The sequence below is a fragment of the Bombina bombina genome, chromosome 6, assembly GCF_027579735.1.
Source record: "Bombina bombina isolate aBomBom1 chromosome 6, aBomBom1.pri, whole genome shotgun sequence".
NCBI classification, from domain to species: Eukaryota; Metazoa; Chordata; class Amphibia; order Anura; family Bombinatoridae; genus Bombina; species Bombina bombina.
Genome location: NC_069504.1, coordinates 6,886,002 through 6,907,275, shown reverse-complemented (window position 1 = coordinate 6,907,275; position 21,274 = coordinate 6,886,002). Strand labels below are relative to the sequence as shown.

General features: G+C 47.8%; 1 protein-coding gene across 1 annotated transcript in view; it reads right to left on the bottom strand.

Annotated features, from left to right (window-relative positions):
* Nucleotides 1–21,274, bottom strand: part of LOC128662523 (rab-like protein 2A) — a gene marked incomplete in the record, with an annotated part of 306,732 nt that overhangs the window by 236,569 nt on the left and 48,889 nt on the right.

Here is a 21,274-nt window from a genome sequence, read left to right as displayed (position 1 = left end):
TGTGTCACTGTGTCACCCTGTGGGGGAGGGACAGACCGTGTCCTGTAGCTCTCTCCTGCCTGTGTCACTGTGTCAACCTGTGGGGGAGGGACAGACCATGTCCTGTAGCAATCTCCTGCCTGTGTCACTGTGTCACCCTGTGGGGGAGGGACAGACAATGTCCTGTAGCTCTCTCCTGCCTGTGTCACTATGTCACCCTGTGGGGGAGGGACAGACCATGTCCTGTAGCTCTCTCCTGCCTGTGTCACTATGTCTCCCTGTGGGGGGAGGGACAGACCATGTCCTGTAGCTCTCTCCTGCCTGTGTCCCTGTGTCACCCTGTGGGGGAGGGACAGACCATGTCCTGTAGCTCTCTCCTGCCTGTGTCCCTGTGTCACCCTGTGGGGGAGGGACAGACCATGTCCTGTAGCTCTCTCCTGCCTGTGTCACTGTGTCACCCTGTGGGGGGAGGGACAGACCGTGTCCTGTAGCTCTCTCCTGCCTGTGTCACCCTGTGGGGGAGGGACAGACCATGTCCTGTAGCTCTCTCCTGCTTGTGTCACTGTGTCACCCTGTGGGGGAGGGACAGACCATGTCCTGTAGCTCTCTCCTGCCTGTGTCACTGTGTCACCCTGTGGGGGAGGGACAGACCATGTCCTGTAGCTCTCTCCTGCCTGTGTCACTGTGTCACCCTGTGGGGGAGGGACAGACCATGTCCTGTAGCTCTCTCCTGCCGGTGTCACCCTGTGGGGGAGGGACAGACCGTGTCCTGTAGCTCTCTCCTGCCTGTGTCACTGTGTCACCCTGTTGGGGAGGGACAGACCATGTCCTGTAGCTCTCTCCTGCCTGTGTCACTGTGTCACCCTGTGGGGGAGGGACAGACCATGTCCTGTAGCTCTCTCCTGCCTGTGTCACTGTGTCACCCTGTGGGGGAGGGACAGACCATGTCCTGTAGCTCTCTCCTGCCTGTGTCACTGTGTCACCCTGTGTTACCCTGTTGATGAGGGACAGACCATGTCCTGTAGCTCTCTCCTGCCTGTGTCACTGTGTCACCCTGTGGGGGAGGGACAGACCATGTCCTGTAGCTCTCTCCTGCCTGTGTCACTGTGTCACCCTGTGGGGGAGGGACAGACCATGTCCTGTGGCTCTCTCCTGCCTGTGTCACTATGTCACCCTGTGGGGGAGGGACAGACCATGTCCTGTAGCTCTCTCCTGCCTGTGTCACTGTGTCACCCTGTGGGGGAGGGACAGACCATGTCCTGTAGCTCTCTCCTGCCTGTGTCACTATGTCACCCTGTGGGGGAGGGACAGACCGTGTCCTGTAGCTCTCTCCTGCCTGTGTCACTGTGTCACCCTGTGGGGGAGGGACAGACCATGTCCTGTAGCTCTCTCCTGCCTGTGTCACTATGTCACCCTGTGGGGGAGGGACAGACCGTGTCCTGTAGCTCTCTCCTGCCTGTGTCACTGTGTCACCCTGTGGGGGAGGGACAGACCATGTCCTGTAGCTCTCTCCTGCCTGTGTCACCCTGTGGGGGAGGGACAGACCATGTCCTGTAGCTCTCTCATGCCTGTGTCACTGTGTCACCCTGTGGGGGAGGGACAGACAATGTCCTGTAGCTCTCTCCTGCCTGTGTCACTGTGTCACCCTGTGGGGGAGGGACAGACAATGTCCTGTAGCTCTCTCCTGCCTGTGTCACCCTGTTGGGGAGGGACAGACCGTGTCCTGTAGCTCTCTCCTGCCTGTGTCACTCTGTGGGGGAGGGACAGACAATGTCCTGTAGCTCTCTCCTGTCTGTGTCACTGTGTCACCCTGTGGGGGAGGGACAGACCGTGTCCTGTAGCTCTCTCCTGCCTGTGTCACCCTCTGGGGGAGGGACAATGTCCTGTAGCTCTCTCCTGCCTGTGTCACTGTGTCACCCTGTTGGGGAGGGACAGACCATGTCCTGTAGCTCTCTCCTGCCTGTGTCACCCTGTGGGGGAGGGACAGACCGTGTCCTGTAGCTCTCTCCTGCCTGTGTCACTGTGTCACCCTGTGGGGGAGGGACAGACAATGCCCTGTAGCTCTCTCCTGCCTGTGTCACTGTGTCACCCTGTTGGGGAGGGACAGACCATGTCCTGTAGCTCTCTCCTGCCTGTGTCACTGTGTCACCCTGTGGGGGAGGGACAGACCATGCCCTGTAGCTCTCTCCTGCCTGTGTCACCCTGTGGGGGAGGGACAGACAATGTCCTGTAGCTCTCTCCTGCCTGTGTCACTGTGTCACCCTGTGGGGGAGGGACAGATCATGTCCTGTAGCTCTCTCCTGCCTATGTCACTGTGTCACCCTGTGGGGGAGGGACAGACCGTGTCCTGTAGCTCTCTCCTGCCTGTGTCACCCTGTGGGGGAGGGACAGACCATGTCCTGTAGCTCTCTCCTGCCTGTGTCACTGTGTCACCCTGTGGGGGAGGGACAGACCATGTCCTGTAGCTCTCTCCTGCCTGTGTCACTGTGTCACCCTGTGGGGGAGGGACAGACCATGTCCTGTAGCTCTCTCCTGCCTGTGTCACCCTGTGGGGGAGGGACAGACCAAGTCCTGTAGCTCTCTCCTGCCTGTGTCACCCTGTGGGGGAGGGACAGACCATGTCCTGTAGCTCTCTCCTGCCTGTGTCACTGTGTCACCCTGTGGGGGAGGGACAGACCATGTCCTGTAGCTCTCTCCTGCCTGTGTCACTGTGTCACCCTGTGGGGGAGGGACAGACAATGTCCTGTAGCTCTCTCCTGCCTGTGTCACTGTGTCACCCTGTGGGGGAGGGACAGACCATGTCCTGTAGCTCTCTCCTGCCTGTGTCACTGTGTCACCCTGTGGGGGAGGGACAGACAATGTCCTGTAGCTCTCTCCTGCCTGTGTCACCCTGTGTCACCCTGTGGGGGAGGGACAGACCATGTCCTGTAGCTCTCTCCTGCCTGTGTCACTGTGTCACCCTGTGGGGGAGGGACAGACCATGTCCTGTAGCTCTCCCCTGCCTGTGTCACTGTGTCACCCTGTGGGGGAGGGACAGACCATGTCCTGTAGCTCTCTCCTGCCTGTGTCACTGTGTCACCCTGTGGGGGAGGGACAGACCATGTCCTGTAGCTCTCTCCTGCCTGTGTCACTGTGTCACCCTGTGGGGGAGGGACAGACCATGTCCTGTAGCTCTCTCCTGCCTGTGTCACTATGTCACCCTGTGGGGGAGGGACAGACCATGTCCTGTAGCTCTCTCCTGCCTATGTCACTGTGTCACCCTGTGGGGGAGGGACAGACCGTGTCCTGTAGCTCTCTCCTGCCTGTGTCACCCTGTGGGGGAGGGACAGACCATGTCCTGTAGCTCTCTCCTGCCTGTGTCACTGTGTCACCCTGTGGGGGAGGGACAGACCATGTCCTGTAGCTCTCTCCTGCCTGTGTCACTGTGTCACCCTGTGGGGGAGGGACAGACCATGTCCTGTAGCTCTCTCCTGCCTATGTCACTGTGTCACCCTGTGGGGGAGGGACAGACCATGTCCTGTAGCTCTCTCCTGCCTGTGTCACTGTGTCACCCTGTGGGGGAGGGACAGACCATGTCCTGTAGCTCTCTCCTGCCTGTGTCACTGTGTCACCCTGTGGGGGAGGGACAGACCGTGTCCTGTAGCTCTCTCCTGCCTGTGTCACCCTGTGGGGGAGGGACAGACCATGTCCTGTAGCTCTCTCCTGCCTGTGTCACTGTGTCACCCTGTGGGGGAGGGACAGACCATGTCCTGTAGCTCTCTCCTGCCTGTGTCACCCTGTGGGGGAGGGACAGACCATGTCCTGTAGCTCTCTCCTGCCTGTGTCACTGTGTCACCCTGTGGGGGAGGGACAGACCATGTCCTGTAGCTCTCTCCTGCCTGTGTCACTGTGTCACCCTGTGGGGGAGGGACAGACCATGTCCTGTAGCTCTCTCCTGCCTGTGTCACTGTGTCACCCTGTGGGGGAGGGACAGACAATGTCCTGTAGCTCTCTCCTGCCTGTGTCACTGTGTCACCCTGTGGGGGAGGGACAGACCATGTCCTGTAGCTCTCTCCTGCCTGTGTCACTGTGTCACCCTGTGGGGGAGGGACAGACCATGTCCTGTAGCTCTCTCCTGCCTGCGTCACTGTGTCACCCTGTGGGGGAGGGACAGACCATGTCCTGTAGCTCTCTCCTGCCTGCGTCACTATGTCACCCTGTTGGGGAGGGACAGACCATGTCCTGTAGCTCTCTCCTGCCTGTGTCACTGTGTCACCCTGTGGGGGAGGGACAGACCATGTCCTGTAGCTCTCTCCTGCCTGTGTCACTGTGTCACCCTGTGGGGGAGGGACAGACCATGTCCTGTAGCTCTCTCCTGCCTGTGTCACTGTGTCACCCTGTGGGGGAGGGACAGACAATGTCCTGTAGCTCTCTCCTGCCTGTGTCACTGTGTCACCCTGTGGGGGAGGGACAGACCGTGTCCTGTAGCTCTCTCCTGCCTGTGTCACTGTGTCACCCTGTGGGGGAGGGACAGACCATGTCCTGTAGCTCTCTCCTGCCTGTGTCACTGTGTCACCCTGTGGGGGAGGGACAGACCATGTCCTGTAGCTCTCTCCTGCCTGTGTCACTGTGTCACCCTGTGGGGGAGGGACAGACCATGTCCTGTAGCTCTCTCCTGCCTGTGTCACTATGTCACCCTGTGGGGGAGGGACAGACCATGTCCTGTAGCTCTCTCCTGCCTGTGTCACTGTGTCACCCTGTGGGGGAGGGACAGACCGTGTCCTGTAGCTCTCTCCTGCCTGTGTCACTGTGTCACCCTGTGGGGGAGGGACAGACCATGTCCTGTAGCTCTCTCCTGCCTGTGTCACTGTGTCACCCTGTGGGGGAGGGACAGACCGTGTCCTGTAGCTCTCTCCTGCCTGTGTCACTGTGTCACCCTGTGGGGGAGGGACAGACCATGTCCTGTAGCTCTCTCCTGCCTGTGTCACCCTGTGGGGGAGGGACAGACCATGTCCTGTAGCTCTCTCCTGCCTGTGTCACCCTGGCTGGCTCATTTGTGTGTCAATCCGAGTAACTTCCAGTTACACACCGGTAATAAACCTTAGGCATCACATGACCTATGACATAACGGAGGGAGTTATACAAGGGGCACAGTTCTCATGTAGTGTGAGCAAATCAGGAAGCTATTCAGCCGACATCAAATGGGGGTGTGTGTTCAGGTCAATAGTGTGAAATTATTGGACGATCATGTTTACCCTGAACTGCTGACAATACGAATGACAGTTCAATGAGAATACATTTGCAGTGTTATTAGTGTCCGATGAATGGACCTGGAAGTGATACTTATGATAAAACATGGCCTGATATTACTATTGACTAAGACAAGGCATTCTGGTGGTTAAATGAAGTGTCATTGTATACTTATTTTATACTCGTACTGGTATATATACCTCCAGTGTAATAATTACTGACACATTAATAATGGTCTCAGATAGAGAAGTCAAGTGTATTACTTCTTGCTTACTATAGCATAAATCATAAGTTAGATGTAATAAAAATGAGAAAAAGAAAATGTATGCTTACCTGATAAATTTCTCTCTTTTTAGACATGAGTCCACGGATCATCATCCTTACTTGAGGGATTTACACCTCCTGGTCAGCAGGAGAAGGCAAAGAGCACCACAGCAGAGCTGTTATATATAGCTCCTCTCTTCCTTCCCACTCCAGTCATTCGACCGAAGTTAGGAACAGAAAGGAAAAGCCAAGGTGCAGAGGTGTCTGAAGTTTACAAAAAATATCAACCTGTCTTAAGAGAACAGGGCGGGCCGTGGACTCATCGTGTCTAAAAAGAAAAGAAAATTTATGCTTACCTGATAAATTTGTTTCTTTTTAAAGACACAAGTCCACAGATCATCATCCTTACTTGTGGGATACAATATCAAAGCTAGAGTACACGGATAATAAGGGAGGGACAAGACAGGGAACCTAAACGGAAGGCACCACTGTTTGAAGAACCTTTCTCCCAAAAGCAGCCTCAGCCGAGGCAAAAGTATCAAATTTGTAAAATTTAGAAAATTGTGAAGAGAGAACCAAGTTGCAGCCTTGCAAATCTGTTCTACAGAAGCTTCATTTTTGAATGCCCATGAGGAAGCAACAGCCCTAGTGGAATGAGCCGTAACTCTTTCAGGAGGCTGCTGTCCAGCAGTCGCCTATGCAAAGCGGATGATACTCTTTAACCAAAAAGAAAGAGAGGTAGCCGTAGCTTTCTGACCCTTAGGTTTTCCAGAGAAAATTAAAAACAGAGAAGACTGACGAAAGTCCTTAGTTGCTTGTAAGTAAAACTTTAAAGCATGGACTACGTCCAAATTGTGCAGAAGACGTTCCTTCTGAGAAGGAGGATTAGGACACAAGGAAGGAACAACAATCTCTTGATTAATATTCCTGTCTGAAACAACCTTAGGAAGGAACCCTAGTTTAGTACATAAAACTACCTTATCTGAATGGAAAATAAGGTAAGGCGAATTGTATTGCAATGCCGAAAGCTTAGACACTCTTCGAGCTGAAGAAATGGCAACAAGAAATAAAACTTTCCAAGATAACAACTTTATGTCTAAGGAATGCATAGGCTCAAACGGAGCCCCTTGAAGAACTTTAAGAACTAAATTCGGACTCCATGGAGGAGTAACTGGCTTGAACACAGGCCTGATCCTAACCAAGGCAAAAAGATTGAACATCTGGGACATCTACCAGACGTTTGTGTAACAAAATAGATGAGTCACAGATCTGACCCTTTAGGGAACTTGCCGATAAACCCTTCTCCAAACCATCTTGTAGAAAACACAAAATTCTGGGAATCCTTACTACTCCATGAAAAGCCCTTGGATTCACACCAATAGAGATATATACGCCATATCTTATGGTAAAGCCTTCTAGTTACAGGTTTACACGCCTGAATTAAGGTCTCTATGACAGAATCAGAAAAACCCCGCTTGGATAAGATTAAGGGTTCAATCTCCAAGCAGTCAGCTTCAGAGAAACTAGATATTGGTGAAGGAAGGGTCCTTGAATGAGAAGGTCCTTCCTCAATTGAAGTTTCCAAGGTGGCAGGGATGACATGTCCACCAGATCGGCATACCAAATCCTGCGAGGCCATGCAGGAGCAATGAGGATCACTGATGCCTTCTCCTGTTTGATTTGAGCAATAACCCGAGGAAGAAGAGCAAACAGGGGAAATAGATATGCTAGGCTGAAGGACCAAGGAACTGCCAGAGCATCTATCAGTTCCGCCTGGGGACCGCTGGATCTGGACCTGTATCTTGGGAGCTTGGCATTCTGATGAGATGCCATGAGATCTAACTCCGTCCGACCCCAATTTAGAATCAGGTTGGAGAACACTTCCGGATGGAGTTCCCACTCTCCCGGACGAAAAGTCTGCCTGCTCAGAAAGTCTGCCTCCCAGTTGTCCACCCCTGGGATGTGGATCGCTGACAGATGGCAAGAATGGGCCTCCGCCCACCGGATTATCTTGGCTACCTCAGTCATCGCTAAGGAACTCCTCGTTCCTCCCTGATGATTGATGTAAGCCACTGTCGTTATGTTGTCCTACAGGAATCTGATGAACTGGGCTGAAGCTAACTGAGGCCAGGCCAGAAGAGCATTGAAGATCACTCTTAGTTCCAGGATGTTTATAGGAAGAAGAGACTCTGCCTGAGTCCATACCCCCTGAGCCTTTAGGGAGCCCCAGACTGCTTCCCATCCTAAAAGGCTGGCGTCCGTTGTCACAATTACCCAGGAAGGTCTGCAAAAGCATGTCCTCTGGGATAGATGATCCAGAGACAACCACCATTGAAGAGAGTCCCTCGTCTCCTATTCCAGGGTTTTTCAAGGAGACAAATCTGCATAATCTCTGTAGCGGTATTCCGCTAGGGGGTCTCCCTTCCTCTGTCCAAACCCAGGGGTGGCAACCCGATAGTGGGACCAGAGATATTGCTGAGACAGAGGTCAAGCCAGCGGCTCCATCTCCCCCAGCTGGGATGGTATCAGTGGGCTCCCAGGCAGGTAGCGTCCGCTCTGCCTGTCTGCTTCTAGGCAGGAATAGATCCCTCTGCCTCACTGCACACTTCCAGTAGTTAACGTCCCCTCTGGTTTCTTCTAGGCAGGAATAGATCTCTCTACCTTGCTGTTCCTTTCAGGCAGGTAACATCCCCTCTGCCACACTCCTTTCTTCAGCTAGATATTGATTCCTTTCCCTGCACTGTCTTTAAAAAGACAAATGAGGCTCACAAGGTCCGCTCTTTGCATACAGGCCCACAGACTCTGTAGCAGTTTTCTCTTGCAGGGAGAGGTGCAGCCAGAATGCAGGGTCAGAACCTCTGCTACTGGTATACCTGAAAGAATCAGATAGGACTACCTGTTCCAGAAGGAACTACTACTATTGCTTTATTTCACTCAGGACTAGCTTTTACAAACACACCAGTAAGTTTATGGTGACACACACTCCTTAAAATAAGAATAGAAAAACATATAGGAAACAATATAATAAAGCAATATAACTTTGCCAACAGGATGGAGGATTTAGGTAGTTTTTAAATAACATTTATCTGTTGGTATTTTCGCCTATGCAAATATATGCAAATTAGTCATTCCTTCTCCTGTGTCCATTTTGGTGGTGAGCTTGCAACCAATAGATGGCGCTGTTATGATGTTTTTGGGATAGTTCAACCAATAGATGGCACTATGTCACACATTGCCCATGTATGTGACTAGGGAACCGTCACAATCTCCATTCCACTGCCTGAGCATGTTTAACTGCAGAGGTCTGAAGTGAAACCGAGCAAACGGTATGATGTCCATTGCCGCCACCATCTGTCCGATTGCTTCCATGCACTGAGCCACTGACGGCCGAGAATTGGACTGAAGGGCTCAACAGGTATCTAGAATCTTTGATTTTCTGACTTCTGTTAGAAAAATCCTCATAGATATAGAATCGATTAGAGTTCCCAAGAAAGTCACCCTTGTCTTCGGTAGTAAGGAACTCTTTTCCAGATTTACCTTCCACCCGTGAGTTCTCAGGAAGGATAGCACAATGTCGGTATGGGACCCTGCTTGTTGACAAGATGGCGTCTGGATTAGAATATCGTCCAGATAAGGCGCCACCGCAATGCCCCGCGGTCTTAGAACCGTCAGCAGAGAACCTAGAACCTTTGTGAAAATTCTGGGTGCCGTGGCCGGGCCGAAAGGAAGAGCCAAGAAATGAAAGTGTTTGTCCAGAAAGGCAAACCTTAAGAACTTGTGATGATCTCTGTGGATAGGAACATGTAGATATGCATCCTTTAAGTCCACTGTTGTCATAAAGTGACCCTCCTGAATCAATGGAAGAATGGTACGAATAGTTTCCATCTTGAATGATGGAACTCTGAGAAACTTGTTTAGACTCTTGAGGTCTAAGATAGGTCTGAAAGTTCCCTCCTTTTTGGGAACTACAAACAGATTTGAATAAAAACTCTGCCCGTGAGACTTCCGGTGGGGGGCCAAAGAGTAAGCAGCTGAAACAAGGAGCTCCAGACTAGATGCGCTAATAGTGGCATTTTTTGCGGACTAAAATCTGCTTTTATTTGCCTTTCAAAGACTCTCACTTAGCCCGAGTGCACTTTAGCCTTGGTACACAGGGTGCCCGGCACTTACCGCACAGGCGACAGACATCTCGCCCCCACCGCCAATTCACTAGCACAAGGAAGTGCGCCCAGCCATAGCAAGAGCCTGTGGAACATGTATCCTTTGCTGGCAGCTATACACTGACTGATCGGAGCCAGATGGAGCCGTTAGCCTGACTTTGCAGAGCGCAGGAGGTTGCTGAGCCATAACACCGTGGTGCGCAGTACTGACCCTGAAAGCCGCAGGACGGAACAGTTGGAGGTGAGCGGTCGGGGTGGCAAGCCCTGGAGTGCAGCTGGAGGTGAGCTGAGACTGGATCGTTTGGTGGGGAGACCGGGCCACCTATACCTAGATGCACGCGGCCACTGGCCAGACAAGCTGAGCGCTTTATTAAGGCGCGAAAAAAGACGCCATCTTGTCCAGCACTGGCTAAAGGAGAGAATCAGTTCCAGCGCCTCTGCACTGTCTGCCGGGGGTGTTGTCTCGGTCACGCAGCTTGAAGGTTTCAACAGAGGCTCTAACCCAGCGGTGGTGAGTGAGATCCTTGCTTCACTTGGACCCGTACAGGAGCTGCTTTCGCCTTGAAGTTTTCTTTTTTCTGCACAGGCCTTTGCCGCCTACACCCCACAGCCGGAGAAGGTACCGTGGGGCTACCCCCACACAAGCACTCAGGACAGCAGGTAACTTAGAGGGGAAAAGATTGTGGCCCCTTCATAGTGATCACGACCTATAACGCTTTACTCAGGGCAAAGTAGGAGAGGCCCTTGATTAGCTTTAACGGCTGATGGGACACTACAGTTGAACTGAGGGGCAGAAATTTGTTATAAACGGTACACTGTCCAAAATCAGACTGTGCTCCGGCAGTTAAATAGAAACACTTTGGAAGGTTACACAGACCCCACATTTTACATCGCAGGTGGACTCTCACAATAAGCTTGGAAGGGGGCCTGTTTTCTGACTCTGTGTTTTATTGCTTCAGGCAGCCTGCCCTATAGTTATTACAATAGACTGCCAGCATTATACTTGCTTTTATCACTGTATTAGCTCAGGCTGTATTGTGTATTAAAGGTCTTTATTAGATAGGTACACTGTCCCTGACATCTTCTGAGCTGCTATATGGATAGATTCTTAACTGGAGGCAGAATGTCGGGGAAAAATAAAAACTCAGGAAAAAAATAGAGGGGCTGCTGACCATGCACAGGAGTCACCTTCCAGTGCGCAGGAAATTAATGCGCTACCCATGGACACACATGTGGTGGTACAGCAGCTATCCTCTATCTTTCTCCCCAAAATAGAGAGTCTGCAAAAAGGCTTAGATCATTTAACCGGGGAAATGAAACAATTTTCTGTTAGATTTACAGAAATGGAAGATCGGGTGTCAGGGCTTGAGGACACATCTGTTACCCACGACACACAAATTGATGTACTAGTAAAGCAAAATGTGATATTACATCAGAGGTTGGAGGACCTAGAAAATAGGTCCGGTCGTAATAACTTACGCATTCTGGGGATCCCTGAAAGTGTTAAGCCTAAGGACCTTATTCACTTTGTCCCGCTATTACTTAAACTGATGCCCACTTTATACAAGGGTAGTGTTGAGAGAGCGCACAGTGTAGGCCCGGATAGGCAGCATGAGAGAGAAAATACGCAGCCACGGCAGGTTATGATTAAACTTTTGCATTTCCAATTAAAAGTGGAGATGTTGCGAGTTTACAGGAAGGTTGCCCCACTCATGTACGAAGGCTCTAAACTACTTATTTTCCAGGATTACTCCGCTGAGCTTATGAGAAAACGCAAAGAGTTTTCACCATTGAGCTCAAGGCTTAACGGGGAGGGCAGGAAGGTGTACCTTTTGTACCCTGCCAAACAAACTTTTAACCCCCTCTGGCCCCAAATTTTTTAATACCCCACGGGAGGTCACTGAGTATCTGGGGAGGGAGCAAAACGGGCCGCCTGCTGGTTCACCTAGATCAACACACTCAGACCCAGGTTGAAATACCATAATGTAACACTCTCTATGGGCTTTCACTCTTTATACAGGGTGGTTATTGTGAACCCCTAAAGGTTATTAATTATTTATTCCTTAAATAGAGAAGGTTATAATGTTAGAGTTTTGTGTGTTAAATTTATATTATGTGTGGTACTGCTGCTCAACTTTATTATCACCTTGCAATTTGCGTCTTTCTGTAAGGCCGGCTAGGGGTTTCGCACCTGAGAAAACATAATTTATGTAAGAACTTACCTGATAAATTCATTTCTTTCATATTAGCAAGAGTCCATGAGCTAGTGACGTATGGGAATATACATTCCTACCAGGAGGGGCAAAGTTTCCCAAACCTCAAAATGCCTACAAATACACCCCTCACCACACCCACAATTCAGTTTAACGAATAGCCAAGAAGTGGGGTGATAAAAAAGTGCGAAGCATATAAAATAAGGAATTGGAATAATTGTGCTTTATACAAAATCATAACCACCACAAAAAAAGGGCGGGCCTCATGGACTCTTGCTAATATGAAAGAAATTAATTTATCAGGTAAGTTCTTACATAAATTATGTTTTCTTTCATGTAATTAGCAAGAGTCCATGAGCTAGTGACGTATGGGATAATGATTACCCAAGATGTGGATCTTTCCACACAAGAGTCACTAGAGAGGGAGGGATAAAATAAAGACAGCCAATTCCTGCTGAAAATAATCCACACCCAAAATAAAGTTTAACAAAAAACATAAGCAGAAGATTCAAACTGAAACCGCTGCCTGAAGTACTTTTCTACCAAAAACTGCTTCAGAAGAAGAGAATACATCAAAATGGTAGAATTTAGTAAAAGTATGCAAAGAGGACCAAGTTGCTGCTTTGCAAATCTGATCAACCGAAGCTTCATTCCTAAACGCCCAGGAAGTAGAAACTGACCTAGTAGAATGAGCTGTAATTCTCTGAGGCGGAGTTTTACCCGACTCAACATAGACAAGATGAATTAAAGATTTCAACCAAGATGCCAAAGAAATGGCAGAAGCTTTCTGGCCTTTTCTAGAACCGGAAAAGATAACAAATAGACTAGAAGTCTTTCGGAAAGATTTAGTAGCTTCAACATAATATTTCAAAGCTCTAACAACATCCAAAGAATGCAACAATTTCTCCTTAGAATTCTTAGGATTAGGACATAATGAAGGAACCACAATTTCTCTACTAATGTTGTTGGAATTCACAACTTTAGGTAAAAATTCAAAAGAAGTTCGCAACACCGCCTTATCCTGATGAAAAATCAGAAAAGGAGACTCACAAGAAAGAGCAGATAATTCAGAAACTCTTCTGGCAGAAGAGATGGCCAAAAACAGAATTTATGTTTACCTGATAAATTTCTTTCTCCAACGGTGTGTCCGGTCCACGGCGTCATCCTTACTTGTGGGATATTCTCTTCCCCAACAGGAAATGGCAAAGAGCCCAGCAAAGCTGGTCACATGATCCCTCCTAGGCTCCGCCTACCCCAGTCATTCGACCGACGTTAAGGAGGAATATTTGCATAGGAGAAACCATATGGTACCGTGGTGACTGTAGTTAAAGAAAATAAAATATCAGACCTGATTAAAAAAACCAGGGCGGGCCGTGGACCGGACACACCGTTGGAGAAAGAAATTTATCAGGTAAACATAAATTCTGTTTTCTCCAACATAGGTGTGTCCGGTCCACGGCGTCATCCTTACTTGTGGGAACCAATACCAAAGCTTTAGGACACGGATGAAGGGAGGGAGCAAATCAGGTCACCTAAATGGAAGGCACCACGGCTTGCAAAACCTTTCTCCCAAAAATAGCCTCAGAAGAAGCAAAAGTATCAAACTTGTAAAATTTGGTAAAAGTGTGCAGTGAAGACCAAGTCGCTGCCCTACATATCTGATCAACAGAAGCCTCGTTCTTGAAGGCCCATGTGGAAGCCACAGCCCTAGTGGAATGAGCTGTGATTCTTTCGGGAGGCTGCCGTCCGGCAGTCTCGTAAGCCAATCTGATGATGCTTTTAATCCAAAAAGAGAGAGAGGTAGAAGTTGCTTTTTGACCTCTCCTTTTACCTGAATAAACAACAAACAAGGAAGATGTTTGTCTAAAATCCTTTGTAGCATCTAAATAGAATTTTAGAGCGCGAACAACATCCAAATTGTGCAACAAACGTTCCTTCTTTGAAACTGGTTTTGGACACAGAGAAGGTACGATAATCTCCTGGTTAATGTTTTTGTTAGAAACAACTTTTGGAAGAAAACCAGGTTTAGTACGTAAAACCACCTTATCTGCATGGAACACCAGATAAGGAGGAGAACACTGCAGAGCAGATAATTCTGAGACTCTTCTTGCAGAAGAAATCGCAACTAAAAACAAAACTTTCCAAGATAATAACTTAATATCAACGGAATGTAAGGGTTCAAACGGAACCCCCTGAAGAACTGAAAGAACTAAATTGAGACTCCAAGGAGGAGTCAAAGGTTTGTAAACAGGCTTGATTCTAACCAGAGCCTGAACAAAGGCTTGAACATCTGGCACAGCTGCCAGCTTTTTGTGAAGTAATACCGACAAGGCAGAAATCTGTCCCTTCAGGGAACTTGCAGATAATCCTTTTTCCAATCCTTCTTGAAGGAAGGATAGAATCCTAGGAATCTTAACCTTGTCCCAAGGGAATCCTTTAGATTCACACCAACAGATATATTTTTTCCAAATTTTGTGGTAAATCTTTCTAGTCACAGGCTTTCTGGCCTGAACAAGAGTATCGATCACAGAATCTGAGAATCCTCGCTTTGATAAAATCAAGCGTTCAATCTCCAAGCAGTCAGCTGGAGTGAAACCAGATTCGGATGTTCGAACGGACCCTGAACAAGAAGGTCTCGTCTCAAAGGTAGCTTCCAAGGTGGAGCCGATGACATATTCACCAGATCTGCATACCAAGTCCTGCGTGGCCACGCAGGAGCTATCAAGATCACCGACGCCCTCTCCTGCTTGATCCTGGCTATCAGCCTGGGGATGAGAGGAAATGGCGGGAACACATAAGCTAGTTTGAAGGTCCAAGGTGCTACTAGTGCATCCACTAGAGCCGCCTTGGGATCCCTGGATCTGGCCCCGTAGCAAGGAACTTTGAAGTTCTGACGAGAGGCCATCAGATCCATGTCTGGAATGCCCCACAGGTGAGTGACTTGGGCAAAGATTTCCGGATGGAGTTCCCACTCCCCCGGATGCAATGTCTGCCGACTCAGAAAATCCGCTTCCCAATTTTCCACTCCTGGGATGTGGATAGCAGACAGGTGGCAGGAGTGAGACTCCGCCCAAAGAATAATTTTGGTTACTTCTACCATCGCTAGGGAACTCCTTGTTCCCCCCTGATGGTTGATGTACGCAACAGTCGTCATGTTGTCTGATTGAAACCGTATGAACCTGGTCCTCGCAAGCTGGGGCCAGGCCTGGAGCGCATTGAATATCGCTCTCAGTTCCAGAATATTTATCGGTAGAAGAGATTCTTCCCGAGACCAAAGACCCTGAGCTTTCAGGGATCCCCAGACCGCGCCCCAGCCTATCAGACTGGCGTCGGTCGTGACAATGACCCACTCTGGTCTGTGGAACATCATCCCTTGAGACAGATTGTCCAGGGACAGCCACCAACGGAGTGAGTCTCTGGTCCTCTGATTTACTTGTATCTTCGGAGACAAGTCTGTATAGTCCCCATTCCACTGACTGAGCATGCACAGTTGTAATGGTCTTAGATGAATGCGCGCAAAAGGAACTATGTCCATCGCCGCCACCATCAACCCGATCACTTCCATGCACTGAGCTATGGAAGGAAGAGGAACGGAATGAAGTATCCGACAAGAGTCCAGAAGCTTTGTTTTTCTGGCCTCTGTTAGAAAGATCCTCATTTCTAAGGAGTCTATAATTGTTCCCAAGAAGGGAACCCTTGTTGACGGGGATAGAGAACTCTTTTCCACGTTCACTTTCCAGCCGTGAGATCTGAGAAAGGCCAGGACAATGTCCGTGTGAGCCTTTGCTTGAGGAAGGGACGACGCTTGAATCAGAATGTCGTCCAGGTAAGGTACTACTGCAATGCCCCTTGGTCTTAGCACCGCTAGAAGGGACCCTAGTACCTTTGTGAAAATCCTTGGAGCAGTGGCTAATCCGAAAGGAAGCGCCACGAACTGGTAATGTTTGTCCAGGAATGCAAACCTTAGGAACCGATGATGTTCCTTGTGGATAGGAATATGTAGATACGCATCCTTTAAATCCACCGTGGTCATAAATTGACCTTCCTGGATGGAAGGAAGGATAGTTCGAATGGTTTCCATCTTGAACGATGGGACCTTGAGAAATTTGTTTAAGATCTTGAGATCTAGGATTGGTCTGAACGTTCCCTCTTTTTTGGGAACTATGAACAGATTGGAGTAGAACCCCATCCCTTGTTCTCTTAATGGAACAGGATGAATCACTCCCATTTTTAACAGGTCTTCTACACAATGTAAGAACGCCTGTCTTTTTATGTGGTCTGAAGACAACTGCGACTTGTGGAACCTCCCCCTTGGGGGAAGTCCCTTGAATTCCAGAAGATAACCCTGGGAGACTATTTCTAGCGCCCAAGGATCCAGAACATCTCTTGCCCAAGCCTGAGCGAAGAGAGAGAGTCTGCCCCCCACCAGATCCGGTCCCGGATCGGGGGCCAATATTTCATGCTGTCTTGGTAGCAGTGGCAGGTTTCTTGGCCTGCTTTCCCTTGTTCCAGCCTTGCATTGGTCTCCAAGCTGGCTTGGCCTGAGAAGTATTACCCTCTTGCTTAGAGGACGTAGCACCTTGGGCTGGTCCGTTTTTACGAAAGGGACGAAAATTAGGTCTATTTTTTGCCTTGAAGGGCCGATCCTGAGGAAGGGCGTGGCCCTTACCCCCAGTGATATCAGAGATAATCTCTTTCAAGTCAGGACCAAACAGCGTTTTCCCCTTGAAAGGAATGTTTAGTAGCTTGTTCTTGGAAGACGCATCAGCCGACCAAGATTTCAACCAAAGCGCTCTGCGCGCCACAATAGCAAACCCAGAGTTCTTAGCCGCTAACTTAGCCAATTGCAAAGAGGCGTCTAGAGTGAAAGAATTAGCCAATTTGAGAGCATTGATTCTGTCCATAATCTCCTCATAAGGAGGAGAGTCACTATCGAGCACCTTAAGCAGTTCATCAAACCAGAAATATGCGGCTGTAGTGACAGGGACAATGCATGAAATGGGTTGTAGAAGGTAACCCTGCTGAACAAACATCTTTTTAAGCAAACCTTCTAATTTTTTATCCATAGGATCTTTGAAAGCACAACTATCCTCTATGGGAATAGTGGTGCGTTTGTTTAAAGTAGAAACCGCTCCCTCGACCTTGGGGACTGACTGCCATAAGTCCTTTCTGGGGTCGACCATAGGAAACAATTTTTTAAATATGGGGGGAGGGACGAAAGGAATACCGGGCCTTTCCCATTCTTTATTAACAATGTCCGCCACCCGCTTGGGTATAGGAAAAGCTTCTGGGAGCCCCGGCACCTCTAGGAACTTGTCCATTTTACATAGTTTCTCTGGGATGACTAAATTTTCACAATCATCCAGAGTGGATAATACCTCCTTAAGCAAAATGCGGAGATGTTCCAATTTAAATTTAAATGTAATCACATCAGATTCAGCCTGCTGAGAAATGTTCCCTAAATCAGTAATTTCTCCCTCAGACAAAACCTCCCTGGCCCCCTCAGATTGGGTTAGGGGCCCTTCAGAGATATTAATATCAGCGTCGTCATGCTCTTCAGTAACTAAAACAGAGCAGCCACGCTTACGCTGACAAGGGTTCATTTTGGCTAAAATGTTTTTGACAGAATTATCCATTACAGCCGTTAATTGTTGCATAGTAAGGAGTATTGGCGCGCTAGATGTACTAGGGGCCTCCTGAGTGGGCAAGACTCGTGTAGACGAAGGAGGGAATGATGCAGTACCATGCTTACTCCCCTCACTTGAGGAATCATCTTGGGCATCATTGTCATTATCACATAAATCACATTTATTTAAATGAATAGGAATTCTGGCTTCCCCACATTCAGAACACAGTCTATCTGGTAGTTCAGACATGTTAAACAGGCATAAACTTGATCAGAAAGTACAAAAAACGTTTTAAAATAAAACCGTTACTGTCACTTTAAATTTTAAACTGAACACACTTTATTACTGCAATTGCGAAAAAACATGAAGGAATTGTTCAAAATTCACCAAATTTTCACCACAGCGTCTTAAAGCCTTGAAAATATTGCACACCAATTTTGGAAGCTTTAACCCTTAAAATAACGGAACCGGAGCCGTTTTAAGCTTTAAACCCCTTTACAGTCCCTGGTATCTGCTTTGCTGAGACCCAACCAAACCCAAAGGGGAATACGATACCAAATGACGCCTTCAGAAGTCTTTTATAAGTATCAGAGCTCCTCTCACATGCGACTGCATGCCATGCCTCTCAAAAACAAGTGCGCAACACCGGCGCGAAAATGAGACTCTGCCTATGCTTTGGGAAAGCCCCTAAAGAATAAGGTGTCTAAAACAGTGCCTGCCGATATTATTAAATCAAAATACCCAGAATAAATGATTCCTCAAGGCTAAATAAGTGTTAATATCAATCGATTTAGCCCAAAAAAAGTCTACAGTTTAAATAAGCCCTTGTGAAGCCCTTATTTACAATCGTAATAAACATGGCTTACCGGATCCCATAGGGAAAATGACAGCTTCCAGCATTACATCGTCTTGTTAGAATGTGTCATACCTCAAGCAGCAAGAGACTGCAAACTGTTCCCCCAACTGAAGTTAATTGCTCTCAACAGTCCTGTGTGGAACAGCCATGGATTTTAGTTACGGTTGCTAAAATCATTTTCCTCATACAAACAGAATTCTTCATCTCTTTTCTGTTTCTGAGTAAATAGTACGTACCAGCACTATTTGAAAACAACAAACTCTTGATTGAATAATGAAAAACTACAGTTAAACACTAAAAAACTCTAAGCCATCTCCGTGGAGATGTTGCCTGTACAACGGCAAAGAGAATGACTGGGGTAGGCGGAGCCTAGGAGGGATCATGTGACCAGCTTTGCTGGGCTCTTTGCCATTTCCTGTTGGGGAAGAGAATATCCCACAAGTAAGGATGACGCCGTGGACCGGACACACCTATGTTGGAGAAAGGAACAAAACTTTCCAAGAAAGTAATTTAATGTCCAATGAATGCATAGGTTCAAACGGAGGAGCTTGAAGAGCCCCCAGAACCAAATTCAAACTCCAAGGAGGAGAAATTGACTTAATGACAGGTTTTATACGAACCAAAGCTTGTACAAAACAATGAATATCAGGAAGAATAGCAATCTTTCTGTGAAAAAGAACAGAAAGAGCAGAGATTTGTCCTTTCAAGGAACTTGCGGACAAACCTTTGTCTAAACCATCCTGAAGAAACTGTAAAATTCTCGGTATTCTAAAAGAATGCCAAGAAAAATGATGAGAAATACACCAAGAAATATAAGTCTTCCAGACTCTATAATATATCTCTCTAGATACAGATTTACGAGCCTGTAACATAGTATTAATCACAGAGTCAGAGAAACCTCTTTGACGAAGAATCAAGCGTTCAATCTCCATACCTTTAAATTTAAGGATTTCAGATCCTGATGGAAAAAAGGACCTTGTGACAGAAGGTCTGGTCTTAACGGAAGAGTCCACGGTTGGCAAGAGGCCAACCGGACAAGATCCGCATACCAAAACCTGTGAGGCCATGCCGGAGCTACCAGCAGAACAAACGAGCATTCCTTCAGAATCTTGGAGATTACTCTTGGAAGAAGAACTAGAGGCGGAAAGATATAGGCAGGATGATACTTCCAAGGAAGTGATAATGCATCCACTGCTTCCGCCTGAGGATCCCGGGATCTGGACAGATACCTGGGAAGTTTCTTGTTTAGATGGGACGCCATCAAATCTATTTCTGGAAGTTCCCACATTTGAACAATCTGAAGAAATACCTCTGGGTGAAGAGACCATTCGCCCGGATGCAACGTTTGGCGACTGAGATAATCCGCTTCCCAATTGTCTACACCTGGGATATGAACCGCAGAGATTAGACAGGAGCTGGATTCCGCCCAAACCAAAATTCGAGATACTTCTTTCATAGCCAGAGGACTGTGAGTCCCTCCTTGATGATTGATGTATGCCACAGTTGTGACATTGTCTGTCTGAAAACAAATGAACGATTCTCTCTTCAGAAGAGGCCAAAACTGAAGAGCTCTGAAAATAGCACGGAGTTCCAAAATATTGATCGGTAATCTCACCTCCTGAGATTCCCAAACTCCTTGTGCCGTCAGAGATCCCCACACAGCTCCCCAACCTGTGAGACTTGCATCTGTTGAAATTACAGTCCAGGTCGGAAGCACAAAAGAAGCCCCCTGAATTAAACGATGCTGATCTGTCCACCACGTTAGAGAGTGTCAAACAATCGGTTTTAAAGATATTAATTGAGATATCTTTGTGTAATCCTTGCACCATTGATTCAGCATACAAAGCTGAAGAGGTCGCATGTGAAAACGAGCAAAGGGGATCGCGTCCGATGCAGCAGTCATAAGACCTAGAATTTCCATGCATAAGGCTACCGAAGGGAATGATTGTGACTGAAGGTTTCGACAAGCTGCAATCAGTTTTAGACGTCTCTTGTCTGTTAAAGACAGAGTCATGGACACTGAATCTATCTGGAAACCCAGAAAGGTTACCCTTGTCTGAGGAATCAATGAACTTTTTGGTAAATTGATCCTCCAACCATGATCTTGAAGAAACACCACAAGTCGATTCATATGAAATTCTGCTAAATGTAAAGACTGAGCAAATACCAAGATATCGTCCAAATAAGGAAATACCACAATACCCTGTTCTCTGATTACAGACAGAAGGGCACCGAGAACCTTTGTAAAAATTCTTGGAGCTGTAGCTAGGCCAAACGGCAGAGCCACAAACTGGTAATGCTTGTCCAGAAAAGAGAATCTCAGGAACTGATAATGATCTGGATGAATCGGAATATGCAGATATGCAGCCTGTAAATCTATTGTGGACATATAATTCCCTTGCTGAACAAAAGGCAAGATAGTCCTTACAGTTACCATCTTGAATGTTGGTATCCTTACATAACGATTCAATATTTTTAGATCCAGAACTGGTCTGAAGGAATTCTCCTTCTTTGGTACAATGAAGAGATTTGAATAAAACCCCATCCCCTGTTCCTGAACTGGAACTGGCATAATTACTCCAGTCAACTCTAGATCTGAAACACAATTCAGAAATGCTTGAGCTTTTACTGGATTTACTGGGACACGGGAAAGAAAAAATCTCTTTGCAGGAGGTCTCATCTTGAAACCAATTCTGTACCCTTCTGAAACAATGTTCTGAATCCAAAGATTGTGAACAGAATTGATCCAAATTTCTTTGAAAAAACGAAACCTGCCCCCTACCAGCTGAGCTGGAATGAGGGCCGCACCTTCATGTGGACTTAGAAGCAGGCTTTGCCTTTCTGGCTGGCTTGGATTTATTCCAGATTGGAGATGGTTTCCAAACTGAAACTGCTCCTGAGGATGAAGGATCAGACTTTTGTTCTTTGTTGAAACGAAAACGATTA